Raw genomic sequence first — 27,719 nt, forward strand, 5'->3', positions numbered from 1 at the left:
TTGAACCGGTGCCCATATGGGATGCCAGCACTACAGGCAGCGGCTTTACCAGCTACACCACAGCGCCAGTCACTACCTAGTTTCTTAATGACTATGTTCAACTTAAACATTTCTGAAAAGACCACTACATAGAGAATGTTGTGTGCACTCTTGTGTGCCTACTTGTTCCTTTATTGAAGACACTAGATTTGATCACTTGCTTAAGCTGGAGTCCACCAGATCTCTCTACTTTATTTGAAAAGCAGAGGGACAGAGACAGACAGAGAGAAATCTTCCATTCCCTGGTTCACTCCCCAAATGCTGGAGCCCCAAGCCAGGAGCCAGGAATTCTCCCATATGGGTGGCAGGGATCCAAGTACTTGAGCCATCATTTGCTGCCTCCCAGGGTATGCAATGGTAGGAAGGAAGCTGGAATTGGGATCCCAGGCACTCTGACATGGGATGGCCAGCAGATGCTTTGCCAAATGCCCACCTTCATTATGTTTTTTGATGTTCAAATTGTCCCAAATTTGTCCAATGGGAAGCTTTACAAGACATTCTTATGTCTTTTGGTGTTGTCTTTTTTTTTTTTTTTTTTTAAGATTTTATTTGAAAGGCAGAGTGACAGAGAAAGAAGGAGAGGCAAAAAGAGATCTTCCATCACTCTCCAAATGGCTGCAACAGCTACAGCTGGGGCTGGGGCTGGGTGAGGCCAAAACCAGGTCTCCGAGTCTCCCACACAGGCGCAGGGGCCCAAGGACTTGGGCCATCTTCTACTGCTTTCCCAGGCCATAGCAGAGAGCTGGATTGGAAGTGGAGCAGCCCAGATTCAAATTGTGCCCAAATGGTGACTGGTGCATAGGGAGATTACTGATGCCATAAACAGGAGTGTCAATTTGTAAAGTCAACAACAGGAGTCACTGTGCACTTACTCCTCATGTAGGATCTCTGTCCTTAATGTGCTGTACACTGAGGCTTAATGCTATAACGAGTACTCAAACAGTATATTTCACTTTGTGTTTCTATGGGGGTGCAAACGATTGAAATCTTTACTTAATGTACACTAAACTGATCTTCTGTAAAAAAAAAAAAAAAAAAAAAAAGAAATTATCAATTCCCAACTTGACTCTCACTGGGATTAAACATGACAATAGGTCTGATCTGATTTCATCATCATTTAAAAAAAAATCATCTATTATTTTTCACTTTATGTTTCTGTGTGGGAACAAACTGTTGAAATCCTTACTTAAGGTATACTAAGCTGATCTTCTGTATATTAAGATAATCGAAAATGAATCTTGATGTGAATGGAAGGGGAGAGGGAGTGGGAAAGGGGAGGGTTGTGGGTGGGAGGGACGGTATGGGGGGGGGGAAGCCATTGTAACCCATGAGTCGTACTTTGGAAATTTATATTCATTAAATAAAAGATAAAAAAAAAATTGTGCCCAAATGGGATACTGGCACTAGAGACAGTGGCTTTACCCGCTATGCCACAGCGCTGGACCCTAAAGTTAACATTTTAAAAATGGCTATTAAATATATCACCAAATGAACCTGCTTTGGTATAGTTCAACATTGCCTTATTTGCTGAACATTGAGGCTATTTACAATCTCCCCCTTTCTAAACAACTCTATAACAAACATATTTCTGCAGATAATTTTTTCTGTTAACATTATTTCTTTTGGTAAGAATCCCCAAAACATAATAATTGGGACAAAGAATGTCAACTTGTTTGATTCTTGATATACATCATACAGTTACTCCCACAGGCAGCCTTTAAAGTCAACAATGACTTCAAAGTGTCAAACTCAATAATTTTGTCTCATTTTTCTCCTTGACTTCTCTGACCCACCTGTCTGCTGACCTCCTGTCCTTGAAACCTTCTTCTCCTACACTTTTCTTAAAATGACACTCTCCTGGTTTCTTCCTCTCAGACTGAATTCTTATTTCCTCTCAACATTTGAAAGTTGTGTATGTACCAGGCCTGGCACTTTGCCCTTGGTTTTTTCACTGGGTACTGACTGAAGTATCCTCACTCTGTTTGCCTGTGTTTGGATGCCTGGTCATGTCCTGAACCCTCATTCTACCTGAGTTTTGTCTTCTTTTAGGAGTGGTCCTAGCCTTTTGTCTCCTCCAGTCTTGTCTGGGTCCATCTCTGTCCATAATCTTGAGAGGACAACTTCATCCCAGTACACTCACATATGCACTCTGTTATTTGATTCTAGATGTTGACACGGAGCTTCATTTGGATCAAGTCTGGTCTACATAGTTTTTGTCAACTTGGTGTTTAAAAAATAATTGAATTCATTATCAATATTTAAAAATTTTAGAGATCTTACTCTAGATGGTTGTCTTCTCCAGAAACATGAAGAGATCCAGTGCATGGAAGAGGAGTGGCCTGGGGGCCATTAGATGAGGCCACATCTTCAAAGACCAAGGCCTTAGGATTTCACTGGACCCCAAGTCAGTCCCTTTTATCACCAACTTTCAGCATCCCCCCCCCACACACACTTACTGTAGATTTAAGAGGAAAGTGAAATATTTCTTCAGGTTATGTGTCTTTAAAGGAAAGGAAAAGGTAGAGAGAAAAAGAGCAAGCAGGGGAGTGATACCTAGAGAGTGACAAGTTACTAGAAAAATGGAAAAGCATATTTTTCTTTTTAGTGCAAGCATAGACTGTTTCTATTGTATATGAAAATAATGTTGTTTTGCATTAAACACACACAATGGAATATGCAGCCATAAAGCAAACCTTGGGCACTTCACACACACATTTCTCTGTAAAGAAACCTCTGTTCAGATATTTATGGAAACGCAGGCAAGATTTAGTCCAACCTTCAATCAATTTGATTTTCTAATATTAGTGGCCCGAGACTAACAGTGGGTCCTGACTGAGAAGGAGAGATGGGCATGGAGGGTCTTCAGATGGACTGCCCAAGCCAAACCTCTCTTCCAGACTGCAAATTTGAGATGCTACTCTGCTCTCCCAACCTGAAATCAAAACAGGGTTTCTTCCTAACAGGGCCAAGACTCCCATCCATTTCATATGGGTTCAGTAAAGAATGCCTTTCCCCTATCTTTTCAGCCCAAATTGTCCCCCAACCTCCCTGGCTAGGAATCAGACCCTGGGGAGAGAAAGTACAGGACTTGAAATGGGTGGCAATTCCCTCTGGTGTGTGAATTCTTTCCCATAAAAAGAGATTGCCCTGTTCCTGCCCATCTGTCATTTCATGCTGTGTTAACATCACATCACTTCGAGGAGGGAGGAGAGGGGAAGGCGAGAGAAGGAAGAGATTGTGTTTTATGCAAGAAGCAAAGAGGACTATATTTACATATGTAATTACATACATAAATATTTGTTTACACAAGGATTGTCATAGAAAGATATACGGAAGACTTCTTACTTTTTTTCACTACACCTGTGTACATGTATTCTCTTTTTTACAAAAGAACGACCCAATTTTTTTAAATGCAAGAAAAAGAAAAAAGCCCACAAGGTCACGAGGGCGCTGTCTTGATCGTGTACAATGATTTATATCGGATTTTCGGGAGGGAAAGGATTACAACCGTTTGATCTAAGGCTGTGTTCAGAGGACTAAACGGGAATCACAGGGGGTGGCGATATTCCAGGCTGCTCAATTTTCAAGCGAGTAAACAGCTGTTCGTTTCAACAAAAAAACCTGAAGGGAAAAAACGAACCCCTTGCCGTGCCATTGTTCCCACAATGCCGTGACTCGGATTCGAACCGAGGTTGCTGCGGCCACAACGCAGAGTACTAACCACTATACGATCACGGCGAGCTACCGGGGACCTGAGGACACAGCCTTCCGATTGTCCCTTTCAATAGGCATAGGCCGGTCGCGTCTGCGTCACGGACTGACGATGCCTGAGAACGCGCAGGCGCATTGCGGTCTGCCGGGCTCGAATTCGCGCCAGCCGCAGGCGGCGGCGATGATAGTCTGCAGGCTTTCTGGGGCCGCCTTAAGAGTTTTGAGACCGCTTAGACGTCCAGGGACGGAGGTGCCCAGAACTCAGACTGTCCTTGGGGGACGCCCATCTTTTGTGCCCTGAAGACCCTTCCAGCGAAGCCTCCAGCGTGCCAGGGCCTGCAGGGGCCGTTCCTCGTGGCTTCTATTAAGCCATTTTCCCGAGCAGTGATCCAACATTCTCTTTACAGGGGTCTTGTTCGCCCCCATAACTGGGTGGGCTACGTAGAAGGAACTCGGTGGACGCAGCTTGCCCGCCTGGCCCCGCTCCTGTCGACACCCACTGCCTTCCAGGGTCTCGTTCTGCCGCGAGGCCCCCACTCCTCCCTGGGCTGTGTCGCCTCCAGGCCAGCTGCCCACCGGCCTGCTTCTGGTGGTCCAGCAGGCCACGGTCTGAGGCCACGGCTGCTAGTGGCTGTTTGCTCCCCTGAGGAGGCGCGGGTGGTGTCTGACGAGGGATCCGGGCCGCCCACCAGCTCAGCCGGCCGGCCCTCTGCAGAGCCACTGGAGCGGCCGTGCACCCCAGACTGCAGGAAACTCGTTGCCTCTTCCTGCTCATCCTTTGGCCCTCCCTCAGGGTGCCCCCCCCCCCCCGGTCCCCTCATTCATTCACTCAGCGGGTCGCTGGGGACCGCCCACTCCCTGTCAGGCACAGCCTCCGGCACCGTGGGGAGTCGGGAAGCGGACTGACAGGAGACTTAGAACACCTGTGAATTAGGATCAGCCTGTCTCCTCAAGTCTTCCTTCAAGCCTTTGCACACGGAATGATCCTGGCTGTGCTGGGCAAATTCTCACTCTGCTTTACGACCTACTTCAACGGTCGCTTCCTCTGTGAGGCCTTCCCTTTCCTAACAGGAGTCTGCTTCCTGTGCGGAATTTCTAGGGAAATTCGCACAGAGGTCTTTTACATTTGTTCAGGGAGGCCAGAGCTCCGTGCTGCCTCTCGGAGAACGCGCCTAGCCCCCGGAGCAACCCGAGACCTAGATCCTTTGGAAATCCTTTTTAGCGAAAGCCTGAATAAACGTCGTCCCCAGCGGCCACAAGGGAGTTGGGGTTCCATTTTTCAGAACGTTACAAGCGCAAGATAAAAACGAAAGAGGACGATAAAATACAGCCCCCTTTGCCGTGCCATTGTTCCCACAATGCCGTGACTCGGATTCGAACCGAGGTTGCTGCGGCCACAACGCAGAGTACTAACCACTATACGATCACGGCGAGCTACTGGAGGACTGGTGGCGCTTCTCTCTCCGCAGCGCTCTTGTTCGTTGCAAGCTCCGCCCCTTTGTGGCGTCACTGGCTTGTCATTGCTTTTTCCCGCCCATCTCCAAATTGCGGCTGAGTGCGCGCAGGCGCAATAGTCTCCTCTGAGTTCTCGGTTTGGGTCCGCACTTTGATCCACTTGCAGAGAGACGTCTTTGCTTCACGAAAGGGGTTCCCCTTTCCCGCGCCTCGAGGCAGTTGTGGGGTGGCTCAGAATTCCTTCTTGTAGAACTCCAGGGACGGCTCCAGTCCCAGCCAGAGCCCGTTCAGGTAGCGCAATAGCCGGGGCGCTGTGAGCGTGAGAGCGACGACTCGGGGGTTTCATGTCAGTACGGCCTGGCCTTATAGGAATCTTTAGTTTGCAAAGCACTTCGCGGCCCCCTTTTGCGGCCGGTGCGCAGAGCCAAGCGGAGCTTTTGGGCTGGGGAGTCCAGGGCTCCCCTACTCCCTGGGGTCAGGGTGAGGACGATAGGGCGGGTGGCTACGGGAAGCACAGAGGCTGGGACAGCGTAAGAGGCAAGACGCCCGGCCGCTCGCTCCTCGTGGCGTCCCGGTAGCTCGCCGTGATCGTATAGTGGTTAGTACTCTGCGTTGTGGCCGCAGCAACCTCGGTTCGAATCCGAGTCACGGCATTGTGGGAACAATGGCACGGCAAGGGCGTCTTTTTAAATTTGGGAAGTCACATTCGTGCGAATGTGGGAGCTGCTTTCAGTTAGGTTGGGGCAGAGGTTACCATGGGGCCGTCACGCGTGAACAGAGAGCTCTGTGGATACAATGGACTATTGTTTCACGTTTTATTTACCCACCTGCCAGTGAGCCAGCCAACCCCCATCTCCAGCATGTGATAATTCTGCTTTGGGATAGATTCTGCGTAGTACTTTTTCCTCATTTGACCCCATCGATGGTCAAATCATACAGAATCCTCTAATAAGCATCACACCGGCTAAAACATCCATGCTTGGGGGCCATATATCACAACAACGCGCAAGCATTGGTTCAGGGTTTGAAGAGTGCAGATTGGTCAAAACACTGAACCATTCTTGGTTCAGATCCTGTGACAAGTGACACATACCACCACACCACAGGCGCTGGTTCCCGTAGTCACTATTGAGGGGTGCTTAATAAGTGGTTTGTGGCCCCATCTCCACAGCTCCTGGGTGGGTGACAAGCCATTTTCTCCTGGAGGCTTTTTTTTTTTTCCTAATCTACCTCAGATTTAAAGTCAATTTTGTTGATTTGTTTTCTGTGCAGTTAAAAAAAAAAACAAACTCAAGAAATGCAGGTCTGTCATGCGCCATTAGGCAAATTGGAAGTGAGTATTGGATTTGGCTTTCAGGCAGCTGGTGGCAGCCACGTCACTGTCAAGGAGGGAATGAGAGAGGACTGAGTGCAAAATAAGCCTCTTCAGTTCCTCCCAGGGGACTGGGGTGGGGAGTGGGGTGGGGGGGTGGGGGCGGAGGCAAACCAGGTCAGGAAGCATTCCTGGGAGAGATGGACATTGCATTGGGGCTGTGCCCCTACCCGCAAAAAAAAAAAAAAAAAAAAAAAAAAAAAAAATCCATCAGCAAAGACTTCCTGAACATGCTGAAGTGAGACATTGATAGGCTGTGATTCCCAGCCCCCAATTCCCTAAGAGTTTAGACCCCAAGAGTGTTCTGAGCAGAATAGGTGAAGGTGAACCTGAGAACTTGACAGGCTTCAGATGACTGATTTAAGGGTTATACACCTAGAGAGGATCAAAGTCACACACACGAACCAATCGATAGGAATGTGACAGTTTCTATTCCTTAGACTCCTCACCAAGAAATTTCACTGAAGTTTTTTAACCTGCAGGCTGGGTAAGCTGTCATGGTGGGAATAAATGAATGGCTCTGGCTCTCTCCTGTTGGCCCCACTGCCATTTCCCCACTACTCTGTGCAGGTGCTTCTGTGCTCTGGGCTGTGACCTGCTCCCAGAACCTAGGAGAAAGTCAGAAGCAACCACCTTTTAAGAGTATTGTGGGTAAAATCCAAGAAAACAAATCCAATAACCTCCACCTTCTGAGATAACCCCTTAGCCATCCACATCTGAGGCTGGGTATGCTAAGGAAAGCTAAACTGGAAGTGTCATATTGTGACACTTTGGTTTGCAGGAAGAGTGACAAGGGGCAAGAGTGCTCTCCTGCACTTCCAACTATAGGCCTTTTTCTTTTTGGCAGGTACATGTCTGTCCTGGAGTTGGTTGCATCCAGCTACCAACAATTCCTAACATCCTCTTCTGAGGTCACTCAGTCAGTTTCCCCTACTCTGATTCTAGGACCACAAAACAGATTGTGATAATGATTTGACTGCCTGGTAGACTTTCCTGCAGGAAGGAGCTCTGCTCGGAACAAGCTACTTGTTCTTTTCACTATGGGTATTTTGGTTTAGACTCAAGAGTCTGGTCGGTATGATTCATTTCCCCAGAGCCTACTTATTTCTGGGGGCTGTGACAAAGCCAGCTGGGCTGGCAGAGCTGAGAGCTGGAGACCCTGCCTTGGGAAGACCTCAGCAAGACGCTGCCACCTCGGGACACCGGCTCTGAGCAGCCAGTCAGCTCTTCCCTGCTACTGGGAAGCTGGTCTTTCCCCTTCCAGCATGAGGTCTGAGGTCTTCTCCAGGCCTCTCAGCTCCAGGAAAGAGGCAGCCAGTCTAAAGGCTCGCTGCTCATACTTTGAACACCTGCTCTTCCCTTCTTGGTTAGATTTGTTACTTTCTGCAGGGTTTCCAGTCTCTAAGTCACTGACTTTTTCTTTTCCCTTCTTTTCTTTACCGTTCCATATGATAGACCATGAGATGCAATAGTGACACCTTCCTCTAGGCTTGTCCTAGTCAACGGGTAGCCCAGCTTAGTAATGAAGCCTGCAAGAAGGTTGCCTAGGGTTTGAATCCTGACTCAACCATTTACTAGCTGGGCAATGTCAGGCAACCAACATCATGTCTCTGTGTCTCAGTTTTCTCATTTGTAAAAGCGGCAGGGAAGGAAGCACACTTGTTATGAAGATTGAGTTAATATTTATAAAGCAATAGTGTCTGGTACTTAAGAAGCCCTATTGACGTTGTCCTTACATCAAATAGTAGGGGGAAATATGACACAAAGAAACCAACGTCTTAAAGGTGAACACAGTGGAACTTAAGGATCCAAATAAGTCATGTTTCAAAAGTAGGCATTCCACTTTCTCTAATCAGCTGCCTCAAATGTTTCTGACTCTTGTTTGAGGATTCTCTTCAGGACTAATTTATAAGCTTTATGAATAAATCCACCTCAATATCTGTCATCACAGTCTATTTAAAAATGATTTCCTACCTTTTAAAATTCATATTTTAAATATGAATGTGTGGGTTAACACAGCAGGTTAAGCCACTGCTTGGGATGCCCACATCCCATATCTAAGTGCCAGTTCAAGTCTTAGCCTTGCTACTTCTGATCAGTTTCCTGCTAATGTATCCTGGGAGTAGCAGAGGGTGATACAAATGCTTGTGCCTATACCATCTATGTGGGAGCCTCAGATGGAGCTCCAGCCTCCTGACATCGGCCTGGCCCAGCTCTGGCTATTGCAAGCATTTGGAAAGTGAACCAGCAGCTGGAAGATCTCTTTTGCTCTTGCTCTGCCTTTCAAGTAAATGAAAATAAACAACATTTTTAAAGAAAAACCATCTTCAAAGAAAAAGATGTTATTATGGAGTTTTTTAAAGTTATAACAAGTTCCAACAAAAATGTTTTAAACAACATTCCAGCAAATGTATATACACATATATCATATATATTACAATCAACCCATGGCTTCCTGGATAACCAGCATACCAAGGATCTGCCGCTGTTGCCCCCAGCGGTGCCAGCCATTGCTGCAGCAGCTGGCTGCCACGGGAGCAGCAGATTCAGCTAGCAGCCTCCATGTCACCTGGAAACTTGTTTGAAATTCAGAATCTGGTTCCACAGCCTGGAACTGCTGGATCAGACTCTTTAACAAGATTCCCCCTAGGTGATTCATCAACCCAGGAAGGCTTGATAAGCAATGATCTATCACTAATGGAGCCCTTCATTGCTCACCTCTAGAGAACATAGGTTATTACGAAGGACTGCCAGAATCTACCGAGCCTCTTCAGTGGAGGTGACGCTGAGGTTTTGAGGGTGAGAAGATGGTGATCTGGGAGTCACTAAGAGACCATTGAGGGAGGAGGCACAGACCTGGATTCCCAATAGGAGGCGCTGCACCCCAGGAAGTGGATGGGGAGAGCAGAGGCTGCAGAAGACTCATTTAACTGGGAAGACATCACTTCTGACTAATGGAATCCACTTCACAGGGACTCTCTGGATATTCAGGACTCAAATTCCATCCTCAATCTATCCTGTAAATAAGCATCTTTTAGCTCTTTGAGTGCTGTAAGTCATGGGGAGCCGCAAAGCTGTGCAAGATACTTCTTGCCCGAAGTAGTTAATTTTCTAGCTGAGTTTATCAACGGAGATGTGCACATAATACACAAGTCAAGTGATAGCCCAGACTGCTCAATATGCATTAGTTGGTCTCTTATTTCTAGCCACTTCTCTCCACACCCAAGAAAAGAAGCTGTGGGGAAAGCCTGTAGGATTTTATTTTTGTCATGATACTTGAAACCCATTCCTGAGTCAGGAAGAATGTGAAGATCAAAATCAGTTGTTTCCAAACATTATTCTAGAATTGACAAACTAGAATGAATTTTTCATCATGGAATGAGAAAAAATAAGGTCAATGTAGGAAGCTTTTCAAAATGCTAAATATTTAATTCAAAGGATTGTCCTCTGGGCTGAAAGTCTACTTTTGAGGTGCTCAAGTGACTTTTTGTTTTGAAGATTTATTTATTTGAAAGTCAGTTACAAAGTCAGTCAGGTGTTCACTCACCAAATGCGTACAATGGCCAGGGTTGGGCCAAGCTGAAGCCAGGAGCCTGGAGATCCATCTGGGTCTCCAATGTGGGTGTTAGGGCTCCAAACACATGGGCCATCTACCCCTCCACTTTCCCAGGCACATCAGTGGGAGATGGGTCCCTGATATGTTAGGCAATGGCCCAGACCCAACAATCAGTAGTCCCTAGTATGATCTGTGCTATGCCTTGGAGATATCAATTTAAATAAGATCTAATCTTATGCTGAGGTCATCTAAATCCAAGGTTAACTTGATGAAGGAGGAAATAATTACAACTATGCTAGAATTATATACACAGTATATTGGGACTTAGATAATTCATTCCACCAGGAATCCATATTTGATTTGAGTTCCAAGGCATGCATAGTAATTTTCCTGACAGAAAAGGGGAAATGGGAATCTAGGCAAAGAGAAAAGACAGAAACAAGACAAGGAAGCATGAATATATATATATAGATAGCACAGGGAAAGACAAGTCATAGCCATGATTTAAAATACAAAAAGAAGAGTAGATGGAGAGAGGCTGGAGCCAAATTGTGATAAATTTCTTGGCCTTCTTGAATCAGGTCTTTTTCCTGGAGGCTGATGGTTCTTATTGTTATGGGAATACATTGAAACCATAGGCTTGTTCTTCAAAATAATGCACCCAAGACAAAATGTCAGATTTCCTGAAGGCTGTCCACTGCTTTGTTGTTGTTAAGCAGAGGAAAGACATAATCACCCTTGTATTTTAGAAGGGTCAGGTGTAGGTGGGCAATCGGGTATTGATAAAAGTCTTAAAGGAGAGCCAGAAGAAAGTTTCAGCCCTCTGGACACTGGTTGTTGAAGTTGGGCTTTGGGTCTGATAGGTGGGGCAAGGACTCTTCCCTCAGGTCAGGTGTTCCTGCTTTAGCTCAGGGGTAAATGGGATGGGCATGCTGGATGAAGGAAATGGATACAAGGTTTGAGAGGGAGCCCTAATATCAAGGCCAAAATGTTTTCAAGAGTCAAGGAAGGCAGTTAAAACAGTGTTAAATGTAGATGCAGCCATGTTCCCCTGATATCACTGTTAGTATTGGGAATCAGACAAAATGAAAGAATATGTAAATTTCAAATGTAATTTCAATTTAAGAGGGAGTGATATATTAAAAATTGTACAAAAGCTGACTTGATCTTTTAAATTCCTTTTTTTTTTTTTTTTTTGACAGGCCGAGTGGACAGTGAGAGAGAGAGAGAGAGAGAAAGGTCTTCCTTTTTGCCGTTGGTTCACCCTCCAATGGCCGCCGCGGCCGGCGCATCGCGCTGATCCGAAGCCAGGAGCCAGGTGCTTTTTCTGGTCTCCCATGCGGGTGCATGGGCTCAAGGACTTGGGCCATCCTCCACTGCACTCTTGGGCCATAGCAGAGAGCTGGCCTGGAAGAGGAGCAACCGGGACAGAATCCGGTGCCCCGACCGGGACTAGAACCCGGTGTGCCGGCGCCGCAAGGCGGAGGATTAGCCTAGTGAGCCACGGCGCCGGCCTAAATTTTTTTTTTTTTTTTAAGATTTATTTTATTTGTTTGAAAGACAGAGTTACAGAGAGAGATACGGCAGAGAGAGAGGTCTTCCATCCACTGGTTTGCTCCTCAGATGGCCGCAACAGCTGGAGCTGTGCCAATCCAAAGCCAGGAGCCAGGAACTTCTTCTGGGTCTCTCACATGGGTGCAGAGGCTCAAGGACTTGGGCCATCTTGTACTGCTCTCCCAAGCAATAGCAGAGAGCTGGACTGGAAATGGAACAGCTGGGACTAGAACCAGCACCCATACGGGATGCTGGCGCTTCAGGTCAGGGCTTTAACACACTGTGTCACAGCGCCGGCCTCTTAAATTTCTTTAAATGTTAAAGTCAAACTATTATTTTTTTAAATACATATTTTATTTGAAAGGCAGACTGACAAAGAGCAGGAGAGACAGAAACAGAGAGGCCTTCTATTGCTGGTTCATTCCCTAGATGACTACAAGGGCCAGGGCCACAGTGCCAGCCTGAACTTATCTAATTCCTTTTCCCATGAACTTTTTGAAGCATACTCATATCTGTTGAAGCCCACATATCTGCTCATTGCTATAGTGGAAAAACAACATTCTGCCTTTCTCCCATTCTCCAAATTTCATATAACTGCCTCTTAATTTATGGAATCTAACATAGGGAATGACTGGCAAAGCAATCTAACAAAGGTTTTTGCAGTCTTCCTAACTCTTGCAGGACTATAGAAGAACAGTGTTCTCTAGGCTCCTGTCCCTGGCCACACTCTGCCGCCCTACCCCTGGCTATCTTCTGCCCAGCCGATTCTAAGAGTACCTTCCTAACTCGTGCAGGATCCAATGAATAGACAGTCTGGTGAAGTTCATCGCTTCAGGTACTCATCACCCAGACTTGCCATTCTACCCACACTCAATTTCTAAGCGATGATAGCAACTGCGTAATACTTTTCCTGAATGTTCTGTGACTTCTCATACAAATAAAGATGCCTCCACCACCTTCCCTCAGAAGGGGAGACCCCAAATCCTAGCAGTCATTTATATTCTCTTCAGGATGATCATTCTTTTTCAGTCACAATCTCCCTTTAATATCCTGTAACATGAAAACTAAAGGGTTAACTACTATCAATTTACCCTATATCAAAGAATAGAGGACAGAAAAGGAAGAAATTAATAAATATAAAGCATAAATAATAAACCAAGGAAAAATATGCTTTGCTGTTAAAAATCTAATAATTAGTAATAAGGCAGTAGCTAGAGTTTGTAATATCCTTTTCCCCCACCATTTCACACTTCCTATGCAGCCAGCCAGCACTGAAATACTCATGGTTCTTTACCTGATGGCATGACTTTTATTTTCGTTTTCATTTTTAAGCACGTGAACTACTAATAGTCCTGACAGACTTGCATTACTATAGTTTCCCCTTGCCTTTTGACATGGGACATTGAATTACTAAGCTGCAACATATCCAGAATAAATGTTAAGTCCACTGGGGAACTGCTGACCCCACAATGATGGGGCCGTCAGGTGACTGGCTGGTGGTGTTGAGAAATAATGCCTCACTGTGGCCTTATCACTGAACTCTACTATTTTTTTTTTTTTTTTTTTTGGTATTTAAAAGCAAGATTTATTTGAGTCAGAGACCTCCAGTGAAAGTGGAATGGAGGGGATGAATTCTATTAGTAGATTCAACAGTCACTAATGGGAGCAGCCAGATTAGTCTTGGTGAGAAGAACTCCTTATTGTGGAACCCAGCTATGACTTGCACCCATGCCACCATTGAGCTAGCCTCAAGGTAGATGGAGAAATAGGCTGAAAGATACCCCATCTCCTAAACCCAATCAGAAGCCAGAGGATGTCTGAAATCAAGGTGTTGCAGAAGAGACTCACTTCCTCCTGAGCCTCGGAGAGTCCTCTCTTGCCTCTTACAGCTTCTGGTGGCTCCAGGCCTTTCTTGGTTAGTGGTTTACCTAATTCTATCTTTACCTCCATTATCATAGCACTTTGATCTGTATCATTGGTCTTTGATCTTCTGTATCTTCAATCTTCTGCCTTTGGATTTAGGACACATACTAAATCCTAAATCCATGATGATCTCATCTTGAGACAATTAGCTTTTTCTAAATAAGATCATATGATCAGGTTTCCAGGGACTAGGACTTTGATATATTTGGGGAGAAATACTTTTTTTAAGATTTATTTATTTGAAAGGCAGAGTTACAGAGAGATAGAGGGGAGAGATAGAGAGAGAGTGAGCGAGAGAGAGATAGAGAGAGAGAAAGAGAGAATATCTTCCATCCACTGATCCACTTCCCAAACAGCCACAACAGCCAGGTCTGAACTAGGCAGAAGCCAGGAGCCTACAACTCCATCTGGGTTTCCCATGTAGGTGCTAGAGGCCCAAGTAGTTGTGCCATCTTCTGCTGCTTTTCCAGGTGCATGAGTCGGGAGCTGGACCCAAAACAGAACTACTAGGTGTCATGGGCACCCCCACATGAGATATCTGTGTTGCAAGTGGCCACTTAACCCACTACAGCACAAGGCCTACCCCAAGGCCCAAGTTTTTAATGAAGCAGGATAAGATCAGATAAAACACAAGAAATATGCCTGATAGCACTTTATAATGGTTTCAGAGAAAGATCCTTATATTTCTAGTGGTGTCTTTCTAGCCCCCTCTCTCAAACAGTTGCTTGTGTACCAGTGCAGAAAGGGCGATAGCCTTTGTGATTAATGTCCAGCTCCATGGCTACCCAAAGGCAGGGCAGTGAAATATATACAGCTGTCAATCAACAGCGTTCTCTAGCCTCCTGTCCCTGGCCACACTCTGCTGCCCTACCCCTGACTATCTTCTGCCCAGATGATTCTAAGAGTACCTTCCTGCTACAGCCTCTTCATGGGACTTTCCCAGCTGCAGCCCCATCTCACAGGGGCATATGTAATTTACCTGATCAGATCCCATAACCCTGGGTCCTGTTCAGTTAATCATTTAAGATTTTATCTCGTGCTCTGTAATTATTAATTAACTTTTGCTGAGGTTTACATTGTGACAGGACAAGTACTTTATTGTAGTTTTTTTCTGGTTTTTGAGAGCTATGTGGGGAAACTGTTAAGGGAGCAAACCTGATTTGCTGATTTCAGCTCCTCAAAGTCTTTGTAGAGACCGGCTCTGGTCCCTTAGCTTTCCCATCCTGTGTTTCTTAACATTGCTACCCTCCTCCCACCATTAAATACAAGGGGTCTTTATAAAGTTTACAGAAAATATGTATTTTGAAAAAACTGTATTAATTTCAAAATTTTTGCACCAAAACAAATTTATCTTTTAATTTCATTTTTTCTGTGAGCTTTTGAAAGTAACCTTGTATCCAATTCCCCTCTGAGAGAGCCAGAAAACCTGCTAATTTGTTGAAGGGGGTTTAAATATTATGCTACCATTCCAAAGTAGCGTGATCACTTTAATGGAGGTCCCTGAAACCAGCCTTCTTTATGGTGACAGCCTGAGACCAAGATAGATTTTAAGGTACTGTTAGAGCCTCATGGTGCCCTTGCTCTTGCAAACATTCTTGTCCCATAGAATTGGCCTCTTTGTGATGGGATACCTAAGACATGGGAAAGGAGCAATGGTGTGTGCCAGGAACCAGTGTTGTGTACACTTATGTAGAATAGTGAGACAGAGAGAAATCTGGCAAGAGTGGGCCAAATAGTATGTCTATTCATTTTTTTTCTGGGGGTGGGGAGAATACATTTTTCCTTTTATTCATGAGTTACACATATTGTCAATACCTTTTAAAATGGATGAAAACACTTTTTAAATCTTCCTTTCTTTTCAGTATGCACACTCATTTGAACCTCTCTGAATATAAATGTTGAAGCATTAGAAAGGAGGGTGTCTTTTCTACTTGGACAGCCATAACAAAATACCATTGGCTGGGTGACTTTAAATTTGTTTTCTCATAGTTCTGAGGCTGGAAGTCCAAGATCTAGGGATGACTGATTTATATTCTGGTGAGGGCTCTCTTCCTGGCTTGCAGTCTATCACCTTCTCACAGTGTCCTCATATGGTGAGGGGGTGGAGTGAGAGAGAGAGCGCTAGAGTGAGTGAGCTCTCTGGTGTCTCTTCTTATAAGGACACTAACTTTGATAACTTCCTTACTGCAAACAGTCACAATGGGGGTTAGGGTGTCAACATAGGAATTTTGAGGAGATACAATTCAATCCATAGCAGTGGCAGGAAAGGCTTAATTCAGAGCTATTGTTCTGTGATCTGGAGGGTGGGGGGCCAGCCTTCCAATGACAGAGCCAGAATCCTCCTGTCCTGGAACCTGGATTGGAGCTTCCCGGGAATAGTGATATCACATGGAGTATTAGCTTCACACATTCTGCTGCCTAGAACCCACACAGGCCCAAAATGTTTCATCACACCAAGTCCCTTTACCCAGAAGATCTGGCCAACACCATGTCACTCACTGGCCTATGGCCAGGCCAAAAGGTGGTGCAATTTTAGGGTCTTGAAAGAACTGGGTGGCCTCTAAATTTAATTTATTCTACAAATCTTAAGGAGCCAGATACTCATCTAGGCAGTGGGGAAATTATCCTGAACAAGACAGTCTACCTCCCTCACTGGCTGTCCAATTCTTAAAAGCCCTTTAGCAAGGTCCATAAACTACCTGGGCTACTTTCTGACTTTGGTTTCCAGTGAGGCAGACAGTCTTGAGAATAGAGAGGAAGATGAAGGGTGAGACAAGGGCAAAGGCAGAGAGGGTGATGGCCCCAAAGACTTCTTGCTGCCTTCCCATCTATCTGTGCTGGTTCCTTCAGCACCATTGCTGCCTCCACACCTCATCAGATCCAAGTTGCAATGCATTTCCCTCTTTATTCTCAAAAAGACGACATGGATAGTGAATTCTTGTGGAAGGGATTGGAAGGGGCCTGCCCAGTGAGGTGGGAGAGAAGAGTGACCCAAGGAGGCAGTGGCAGCCATTCCATTCCTTGTTTCTTGCAGGTCACAGTGTCAGCCGACCTTTCATTTGGAAAATTCTGCAGAACTCAGGCTGTGCACTGAGTCACGAGCAGTGTTTATAGACTTCGAGCAGGCTCCAGCCTGGCGGCCCCTCCCTACAATTAGAATTATCTGCATTTCAGAACTTCCGATTGCACTTGCCTTGGTGGCAAGGATGCCTGATGAAGGCTTTTTCCAGAACTGGAGCAACTGTCTGAGAAGTGAAGTGAAAGGCTGAATCAGGCCACAGCTGCAATGCCCCTATCAATGCCCCCTGGGGATACATGGGGTAAAATTTAGAACTTATCTACCTGGAGGTTGTGACTCTAATTGAGGAAATATCCAACTGTCTGGATTAACATCTAAGATCTCCACTCAGTAGCAGCTGGGCAAATTGCTTTACCTCTCTAAGGTAAATAGGGGCTTTGAATAGTGGTTTAAAAATCAGTAACTATGACACCAGGGGGATTCAGTGAAATAATGCATGAAAGACTCTTGGCTCACTAGTCAATTCTTAAATAGGTGAACTGTTATTACTAGTAATGGCGGAGTTTTTAGCCATGTTAGGGCACAGTCTTTGGGAAGTGTTCCTCCCTCCCCTTGTACTCTTGGTCAAGTTCACTGAGCCTGTTCAGTGCTGTGTGTCAGAGCATGTCACTAGCACATCAGAGCTCTGGGCTGGGCCCGAGTGCACAAGGTGCCAAGCTCTGCCATGTGACCTCTCAGGCAGGAAATGTTCAGCTTTCCCACAGCATAGAGTGTTTTTCTTTTATAAAAATATGACTCCTCAGAGTGCTATTCTTTGTCTGGTATTTCTTTCTCATATCCTGTCATGTTCCTAAAAGATAATGATACCTAAAACTTATTAAGGGATACTATGCAGAACTTTTGAGTGTTAAGGGATATTTGGAAGATTATTTTTTAAAAAATTATCTAAAACAGCCCTTGTTACCTTCAATGGGAAAAATGTAGCATTTAATTTGACTATAAATTTTAAAAACTAATCTGAATTAGTTATAAATATCTTTATTTAATTTCCTTCTTTCTTGTTTTTTCCCATTTGGAAGGCAGAGAGATAGAGATCTTCTATCTGTTTGTTCACTCCTCAAATGCCTGCAATAGCTAGGGCTGGGCCAGACTGAAACCAGGGGCCCAGAACTCAATCCAGGTATCCCATGTGGATGGCGGGGACTCAAATACTTGAGTCATCATCTATTGCCTCCCAGGATGAGCATTAGTAGGAAGCCAGTTCAAAAACAGAGAAACCATGACTCCAACCATGCACTTTGATGTGGGATGTGGGTGTCTCAACGTCAACCTAACCACTGCACCATATGCCTATCCTTGACTATATAATTATTAAGCAACAATTTTTTTGGTCTGAACTATACAGTCTTGTGGTAAAAGGATTATTTGTCTAATTATAGTGAATAAATTTGCCTGAAAACATCTCTCCATTAATTTGTTATGTAACATATAGTTTGTTGTATGTAATGTCCATATAATGTATTATATATACTAGGTCTGATCAACAATTTTCCTTGGGAAATGTGCCATATTATTGCATGAATTTGTTAATCAAAATATATCTCTTTCTTTTACAGAGAATTCAATGTGGCCTTGTCACTTGAAAAAAGGAGCTCTCTCTAGTTTCTCTCTATTAGGCAGTCAGTGTTGCAGACCTAATGTTCATGTCCCCTGAGGACCCAACAGCTCTTGACAAGATGAAATATAGTTTCAGCAAGGAGCAACAAAGAACTCACTGCTTTAAATTTGTTAAAAGTCAGACTTAATATTCTGTTTCAATTCCTACATCAAACATATGGGAGGATATTTATAGCCATGGGAAATCTATAAAGTGATGAATAAAGCATCCTTGAACCCATGTCAATGAAAAAAGGGAAATTTGTGCTTTCAAAGGCATGCATTTCACTTGGTTAGAAACAAAGATGAACTTCTAAAATACTTTTTTTAATGGTCAAAATTGCACAGACTAAAGTAAAATAAAAGTCATACTTAATAGTTGTCAAGTATTATGTGATGAATATTCACGTCTCCGAAACAGGTTGAAACAGCACCCTCCAATGTGATGGTGTTAGATTTGGCCTCTTGTGAGGCAATTAGATTTAGGTGAGGTCATAGGGTAAGGCCTTCAAGGGATCATGTGCCCTTAGAAGAGACACCAGAGAGCTGGCTCTTCCTCTACCATGTGAGGACACGATGCAAAGGTGGCCAGCTCTCTAAAAGCCAGGAAGAGAACCCTCAGCAGAACCCATGAGCTGGCTGCTGTTGATGCTGAATTTCTACAACTCACAAGCATGTTTGCAGGCCCTCCCTGGCTCTCCATAACCTTTGTCTCTTCCCATCACAAAGGCACAACCACCTACCACTCCCTCCCTGACACACAAATGACCAGTGCGCTCTGCCTTTAGCTCTGCTGAGTACTGAGGGGGCCTTCATAGCTATTCTAGATGCCATTTTTTTTTCTCCCAGTGTTCTTAAGCACAGCTTTCCAGGCAGAGTGCTGAAAACGTCAAGAGGAAACAGTGATAGGAAATTAAAGATGAAGAAAAGGTGTGAGGGGGCACAGAGAAGAGAGAGGGAAAGAAATGAAGGAAAGAAGATGGAATCAATGAAGAAATTAGAAAGAGCATACAAAAGAAAGGGCAGGAGAGAAAGGAGAAACCCCTAATGTCAGGTCACAGACATTGTAACTCCTTAGGATTTCCCATATTCTCACTCTGCTTTCTGTGGCCAGATAATACTTAGTCAACCTGCCAATCTTTACTAAAACGTAGGCTATCCAGCACCTAACCATGAATTAGCCAAGGCCAGCACTGCCATGTCGAGGAGTATCTATCATTGCCTCTTTTCTCTTCTATTTCCACAACCCTGCCTGCTCCTTTTTTTTTTTTTTTTTTAAATTTTAAAGTCAGAATTACAGAGAGGGAAGAGACAGACCGACAAAGAAAGAGAGATCTTCTATCCACTGGTTCAGTCTCCAAATGGCTGCAAAGACCAGGGCTGGCCAGGCCAAAGCCTGAAGCCAGGAGCTTCTTCTAGGTCTTTCACATGAGTTCAGGGGTTCAAGGACTTGGGCCATCTTCTACTGCTTTCCCAGGCCATTAGCGGGGATCTGTATTGGAAGTGAAGCAAATGGGACTCAAATGGGTACCCAAATGGGATGTCAGTGGCTTTACCTGCTATGCTACAGCGCCAGCCCCTCCCCCCTTTAAATTACTTTTTATTTATTTGAAAGGCAGAGTTACAGAGAGGAGGAGATGGAGGAGGAGGTGCAATGGCCAGCGCTGGGCCAGGCCGAAGCCAGGAACCCAGCTGACAGGGGCCCAAGCATTTGGGCCATCTTCCATTGCTTTTCTAGGTACATTAGCAGGGAGATGGATCAGAAGTGGAGCAACCAAGTTTCGAACTGGCACCCATATGGGATGCTGGTGCTGCAGACAGAGGCTTAACCTGCTATACCACAACGCCAACCTCTCCACATCCTATTTAATACGTTCACTGTCTCCCCACTCAGAAAGGAACCTGCCATGTGGGACAAAGCTGGAGAGAAAAAGATCTTAAACTTCTCTCAAGCAAATTTCAAAAACATTAGAATTCCATGAGAAAAGGCAAATATTTCAGTACAAATTTAAATTAGATATAAAATATACTATAAAAATAATGGGAGGGCAGCATTTGTCATAGTGGTTAGACACTATTTGGGATGACTGCATCCCATATTGGAATGCCAGTTTTTGAGCTCTGGCTCTGCTTCAGATTCAAGCTTTCTGCTACTGCAGACCCTGGGAAGCAGCATGTGAGGACTCAAGCACTTGGGTCCCTGCAACCCACACGGGAGAGTAAATTGAGGTCTCTGTTTTTGGCTTTAGCCTGCCCCAACCCTGGCTGTTGTGGGCATTTAGGGGAATGAAACAGGGGGTGGGAGTTTCTCTCTCCCTTTCAAATAAATAAAATCAACTTAAAAAAATGAAATCCTTGGTCAGCACTTGCCATCAGCAGTTATAACTGCCTCTAGGAATTCAAACAGCCTGGTAGTATTCAAGGTCAACTCTGTCCAAAATCGGGAAGTTGAAGGAAAGTTTCTTCAAATTCTCCCCTTCGCACCTTGCTGCAGGTGCCTTTTCATTGTCACAAGCTCCTTCCTGAAGGTGAGAGGCACAAAAGCCCAATACCAAACTCTAACACAGGGTCAGCTGAGGAAAGTGCTAATGGGAAGACAGAACTGGAGAAGCACGTGTAAGGAATGCTTACTGTGCCTTGAAGAGAAGGAAGAGAATTGGGGGAGGAGGCCTCTGAGAAGACAATGGTGAGATCTTGTTTAGGACAAACTGACTCTGAGCTATCAGTGGGTCATCTAAGTGGAAATAGCCTTCAGGGTTTTGCAAAGAGAGAAGTGTGGATGGGAGGTAAAGGTTGGAGAGAGGAACTGGATGTCAATTCCATGGTCCAGGAAGTGTGTGTTAGCCTAGCAGGTTCAGTAAGGGCCTCAGTATAAGACCAGCAGAGCACAGAGTTTCTGTAACTGGCCCACTAGGCCACTCCCATTACCAGCTTTACTCTCAGCCAGTGCATTTGGCATTAGCAGAGATATCTTAAGGTTCACCTTATTCTGAGAATCTGTTCTCCACACCTGTAGATAGGTAGTTTTATGACACTATCTGGTGCCAAGGTCAGATGGAACTGAGAAGGGAGGGGCTCCTGTAACTATTCCTTGGAACTTTGATTTCTTCAATAGTACTCTTGGAAGTAGGGTAATTTCCAAATCAGTTCTCTTCCTTAGCTAATAAGAAGATAATATTAAATATGTTCACTTAACATTAGCTCAATCAACATTGTTCTCTAGAAATTATGAATAATTTTGGGGCCAAAGATTCATATTTTCATTTTATATTGGCCCATGCAAATTATTTAGATGCTCCTAGCTAAATAATTATTTTGGAGAGAGTTCTTAATCTGGGAGTATAAGGCAATAGAAGTAATAATAAAAGTTGTACACAAGTGGGTAGAAAGGCACCAAACACTGCCCTGAGATGTTAGCTTGAATTGAAATGAGGGGACAGGCAGTCAACACTGAACCTGAGCTAAGCACTTCATATGTATGAACTTGATTTTGCTTTATAAGAATTCCAGGAAATGGACAGTACCATTACACAAGTTAGTTCTTAGATAGATGCAGTTTTGTTACTGCAAAACAGCCCTTCTATTTATAAAATCATATGTAGTATTTTTTATATAAGACTCCCCATCCAATCCCCACCGGCCTTCCTGTGCAATCTGCTACTGTTTGTAGCTACAGCTTTAGATCTAGAAGTTTCTTCTCAAGGTAGAAGTGAAAACTTCGTGATCATGTTCACTCCATTCTACTTGTCTTCATAGGTCTTCACTAAAATGTACCTCCCTGAGGACAGGACCCTTGTCTGTCTGTCTGGGTTGCTACAGCATCTTCAATATCTAAGGCTGTGTCCAGCACAATAGTAGGCACTTGATAATTATTTATAGACCTCTACTTCTGATCAGAATAGAGTACCAGGGACTAGATTTACCCTTTCACCTAAACAACTAAAAAACCCTGACCGAATACATGCAATAATGCTTTTCAGATATTGGGCAACAGGCAGTGCAGGATGAAGATCCTTGAAAGAAGGGGAAGAAAATAAACCTTGACAATCTCCTTGCAGCCCAAGGAGTTTCCAGGCCATCAGTCAGGGACATGGGAAAGAAGCCAGTGGTCTCACAGAGTTCAGACTTCACAGGGCAAAGGATGGAGGAGGTGAAAGAGATCATCAGTACAAGCAAGAGAGGATGCCATTGCATTCTGGGAAAGGATTCCTGGGAAAGAGCAAGCAGAAAAATCCTCAGAACTGACCCAGAGCTGGGAACCTGTCAGACAAAGTGAAAAGACTTCCTATCTCTTGGGGCATTGAGTAAAGTTCTCTGCATAGGATTGCCTTTACAGTAGAGCCAAATTAATCCTAGGTAAATCCTAGATAAACGTTTAATAATGACTAAAATCAAGCTCTGATAGATTCAAATTGTTTCCCAGTAACTTAACTACATCCCAGAATGAAGTTCAAAAAATATTTAAAGAATTGCAGAAAAATCTAGCACTCGACTACATAAAATTATATTAACTACTGTCTCACTTTAAATTATCCTGTATGCAATAAAGCATACAATAAGCCCCATAACAAGGGAGGAAAAGTAATCAATAGAAACAAACACAGGAATATACAGACGATAGAATCAGAAGACAAACCATTAAAACAGGTAATACACAAAGAGATATCTTCTACCTGCTGGCTCACTCCCCAAATGGCCACAACAGCTGGGGCTGGGCCATGCTGAAGCCAGGAGCCAGGAGCCAGGAGCTTCCTCTGGGTCTTCCACTTGAGTGGTAGGCCCTAGGACTTGAATCATCCTCTGCTGCTTCCCCAGGCACATTAGCAGGGAGCTGGATTGGACGTGGGAATTGAACCAGAGCTCACATGGGATGCTGGCATTGCAGGCGGCAGCTCAACACAGTATGCCACAACACCGGCCTCAAAAGCATCCTTAATGGCCTTTTAAAATTTTTTGCCATCTGTATATTTTCTTTGGCAAAATGTCTGTTCAAGTCTTTCCCCCATATATTTATTCCATAGTTTTGGTTCATTGTTTTCTTAATATTAATTTTTCAAAGTTTTAAAAAATTGGAGGGGCAGGGTCTGGCACTGTGGCACAATGCAGTTAAGCAGCCACTTGTGACACTGGCGTCCCTTATTGGAGTACAAGTATCTTTGTCAATATTCTCTGCTCTGAATTCTTTTTTATTCTGATATTGACATAGACGTTCCAGCTGTTTAAAAAATTGATGTTATCATACGAAGTCTTACATTAGCCTTTCACTTTTAGTCTATGATTTTATATTTAAAGTGAATTTCTAATATACATCATATAGTTGGGTATTGCTTTTCTAAAAAATCCAATCTGCTTTTTTAAGGGTTCTGACCATTTATATTTAATGTAATTATCGACATGATTTGATTAAAATTTATCTTCTTTTTTTTTTTTTTCTTCAAAGATTCATTTACTGGGGCCAGTGCTGTGGTATAGCAGGTAAAACCGTGGCCTGCAGTGCCAGCATCCCACATGGGTGCTGGTTTGAGACCCAGCTGCTCCACTTCCAATCCAGCTCCCTGCTAACGTGCCTGGGAAAGCATGGGAAGATGGCCCAAGTACTTGGGCCCCTGTATCCACGTGAGAGACCCGGAAGAAGTTCCTGGATCCTGGCTTTGGATTGGCCCAGGTGTTGCCATTGCAGCTATTTGGGGAGTGGATCAGCAGATTTATTTATTTGAAAGGCAGAGTGACAAAGAGAGGGAAAAGGGGAGAGAGAGAGAGAGAGAGAGAGAGAGATCTTTCATTTGCTCGTTCACTCCCCAAATGCCTGCCCAAAGGCAGGTGCCCAGAACTTCATTTGGATCTTCCCTATTGGCAACAAGAACCCAAGTACTTGGCCTATCATTCAGTGCCTTCCCAGAAGCATTAGCAGGAAGTTGTATCTGCATCAGAGTAGCAGGGAAGCTCTGATATGAGATGTGGGTATCCCATGTGACAGATTAACACACTGCACCATAATACCTGTCTCTCTTAGGTTTCTATTTGTTCCATTGGTTCTTTGTTTCATTTTTCTGCCTTCTTTTGTATTAAATGAGTATAATTTACTCTTTCATTTTATCTCCATTATTATCTTGTTATTTACGCCTCTAATTTTTTTAGTGTTTGCCACAGGGTTTGTAAAATACTTTATAAATTATGTATTCAATCATAATTCATAAAGCTTTATGTGTATTATGATCTTACAACAATATGCTACCAGTTACTATTTTTTTTTAAGATTAATTTGTTTGAAAGTCAGAGTTACACAGAGAGAGATCAAGAAAAAGAGATCTCCCTTCTGCTGCCTCCCTCTCCAGATGGCCACAACAGCAAGTGCTGGGCTAGGCTGAAGCCACTAGTCCGAGTCTCCCTCTTGGGTGGCAGGGGTCAAAACACTTGGGCCATCTTCCAGTGTTTTTACCAGGCCATTAGCAGGGAGCTAGATCTGAAGTGGAGCAGCCAGGACATGAACTATCACCCATGAGGAATGCTGGCATTGCAGGAAGTGGCTTTTCCTGCTACACCACAATGCAGGTCCTTCTACCAGTTACTTTGTTCCATTCTTTCTGCTATATACTTTATTTTTACATATGCTATAAACACAATACATTTGCACTATTTTTGCTTTAGATAGTTGTCTTTCAGGATAGTTAAAAATTCTAAAGTGAATTTTACGTTTACTCTCATTTATTCCGTTTCTATATGTTATTTCTTCATTTCTTTATGCCAGGAATTTTCTTTACTAGTTCCTTTTGTGTAAGTTCAATGATAATACATCATTTCAATTTTTATCTAAAATAATCTTACTGTTCTTTCATTTTTGAAAGCTAGCTTTGCTGGCTAAAAAAATTCTGGGTTGATATAACTTTTTTCCTTTTTAAGTTTTTATTTACTTACTTTATCTGAAAGAGAGGCAGGAATCAATAGAGAGAAAGGGAGAGAGACAGAAACACAGAGAGAGAGATATAGAGATCTCCCATGTGCTGGTTCACTTCCAAGATATCAAACACTTGCTCCTATAATTTTTTTCAGATTTTTATTTGCGGGTTTTTTTTTCTTTCCTTTCTTCTAGATTACTGATTCATTCTTATAGTTGTGTGTGGGGGGGGGAGTGTCTCTTGCAAGTCTTTTGATGTTTTCCATATATGGAGTTTTTTTTTTTTTTTTTTTTTCTCTTTGGTTACCTTCAACTTTTTGTTTTTGGTGTGTATGTGTCCTGGTACTTATTTTGCTTTGGGTTTTCTGAAATTCTTAGATCTGTGATTTGGCATCTTTCATCAGTTTTGGAAAAGTATCAGCCATTCCTTCTTCAAATATTTTTCTGCTCCACCTACTCTCTTTTATCTGTTATTCCAATTACATATCTGTTAGATTATTTGATATTCTACAGCTTCTGAAGGCTCCATTCTGCTTTCTGCCCCTTCTCCTTTTCTGTTTATATTGCATTTTGGGTAATTCCTATTGACTTGCTTGAAGTTCACTGGTTCTTTCCTGGGTTGAATTGAGTCTATCAATGAGCCTGTCAGAGCCATTCTTCATATCTATTACCGTGTTTTTGAGTTTTAGCACTTCCACTTGACTCATTCCTTTTTTTTCCCCCTCAGTATTTATTTATGTATTTATTTGAAAGGCAGCAGGAGAGACAGACACACACAGAGTACAGAAATCATAGTTTAAAATGATTATGTATTCATTTATTTGACAAGCACAGAAACAGAGAGAGGGAGAAAAACCCCATCTGCTGGCCCAGTGGCCAGGGACTGGGCCAGGCTGAGGCTGAAAGCCAGGATCCCAACCCAGGTCTCCCATGTGGATGGCAGAAACCCAATTACTTAGCCATCACCACTGCCTCCCAAGATCTTCATTAGCAGGAAGATGGAATCACAAGCCAGAGGTAGTATCAAACCCAGGCATCCAGATATGGAATGTGGGCATCTTAACTGCCAGGCCAAATGCCCACCTCATTGTTATCTTCACATCCTTTTCTGACATCTCCAACATCTGAAACACAGGTTTGTGCCTACTTTCTGTTGTCGTTTTTTTATCTCTTTGTTTTTAGTCATTCAGCCCTATTATTTTTAGAATGTTTTGTTAGGTCAAATCAGATGCTGGACAGTGCACATGAAAATCTGTAGATGCTCTGAATGATGTTACACATCCTTGAGGAGAGTCACCATTTCTCTTGTCAGGTAGATATAGCAAAAATGAATTAACTTCAACCTGTTGAGGCTTTGATTTAGGCTTGATTGTGCTGGTCAGTTCAGTTTTGAGTTTCCCTAGAGCATGGATTTAATTCCTGGGATGTTTCCTATTACTGGGCTATGTTTCTTTTATAGTCTCAGTCAAAACCTGAGGCATTTATTAAGGTCCACATCCCTCAGTAGGGCTTGAAACAAATTTACCCACGCAGCTGCTGTAATCTCTTCCTAGGTCTTTTTTTTTTTTAAGATTTATTTATTTATTTATTTGAAAGGCAGAGTTACAGAGAGGCAGACACACACACACAAACACACACATACACACACAGAGAGAGAGAGAGAGAGAGAGAGAGAGAGAGAGGACTTCCATCCACTAGTTCACATTCCAGACAGCTGCCAACAGCTGAAGCTGGCCTGATCCGAAGCCAGGAGCCTGGAGTCTTCTCTGGGTTTCCCACGCTGGCCCAGGGGCCCAAAGACTTGGGCCATTCTCCACTGCCTTGCCAGGCCACAGCAGAGAGCTGGATCGGAAGTAGAGCAGCTAGGACTCGAACCATCTTTAACATTCTAATTGGCACTCTAACTACTTTGAACACTATTTTTTTTTTTTTTAGATTTTATTTTGTTTGTTCAGTTTTTGGATGAATTTATTAGTGTTTTATCTTGAGCACACACAACTTATATGAGTTGGCCAATGACTTGGAAATTTGGTTGTAGGTTTTTGGGCTGCTTCTTCATGGTTTTTTTTTTTTTTTCCCCCTTTGTATGATTTCCCCCCTCAAATTGCAGCCATTATAACTGCTCCAAACTCGACCTTCTGTATCTTAAACCTCGTAAGATTGAGTATTATTTCTCTGCATTTTGATTTGAAAAATAAAATACCCACAGAAACACAGCCAGCACACTTACATTTGGCACAGCATTAACTGCATTAATAACTTCATTTCGGACACAGCATCCCACATCGCAGTGCCTGGGTTTGAGTCTTCACTCCACTTCCAACTTCACTTTCCTGGTAATTTGCACCTGTGAGGCAGCAACTGATGGCTCAAGCACTTGGATTCTTGCTACCAATGTCGGAGACCTGGATAGAGTTCCAGGCTCCTGGCTTTGGTCCAGCACTAGTTGTTGCAGGCATTTTGGTAGTGAACCAACAGATGGAAGATCTCTCTCTTTATGTCTCTACTTTTGAAATAATAAAAATAAATAAATAATGTT

The 27,719-nt window shown here is 43.7% G+C and overlaps 1 protein-coding gene and 3 non-coding genes across 6 annotated transcripts in view; 1 reads left to right on the plus strand and 3 right to left on the minus strand.

Moving 5' to 3' along the window:
* Positions 1-27,719, minus strand: part of SHF (Src homology 2 domain containing F) — a 114,830-nt gene that overhangs the window by 22,095 nt on the left and 65,016 nt on the right. Inside the window, exon 1 of one of the 3 annotated variants that reach the window (XM_051822418.2) lies at positions 5,165-5,183. The exons of the other annotated variants lie outside the window; for them this stretch is intronic. The gene's annotated coding sequence lies outside the window, so the exon portion shown is untranslated. Of the gene's footprint in view, positions 1-5,164; positions 5,184-27,719 lie in introns of those variants that run through there. 3 annotated transcript variants of the gene reach the window in all.
* Positions 3,706-3,777, minus strand: TRNAH-GUG (transfer RNA histidin (anticodon GUG)). The gene has a single exon. It is a non-coding gene; the product is annotated as a tRNA-His (tRNA).
* TRNAH-GUG (transfer RNA histidin (anticodon GUG)) lies at positions 5,110-5,181 on the minus strand. The gene has a single exon. It is a non-coding gene; the product is annotated as a tRNA-His (tRNA).
* TRNAH-GUG (transfer RNA histidin (anticodon GUG)) lies at positions 5,787-5,858 on the plus strand. Its single transcript has one exon. It is a non-coding gene; the product is annotated as a tRNA-His (tRNA).

The sequence above is a fragment of the Oryctolagus cuniculus genome, chromosome 12 (genome assembly GCF_964237555.1).
Source record: "Oryctolagus cuniculus chromosome 12, mOryCun1.1, whole genome shotgun sequence".
Lineage (NCBI taxonomy): Eukaryota > Metazoa > Chordata > Mammalia > Lagomorpha > Leporidae > Oryctolagus > Oryctolagus cuniculus.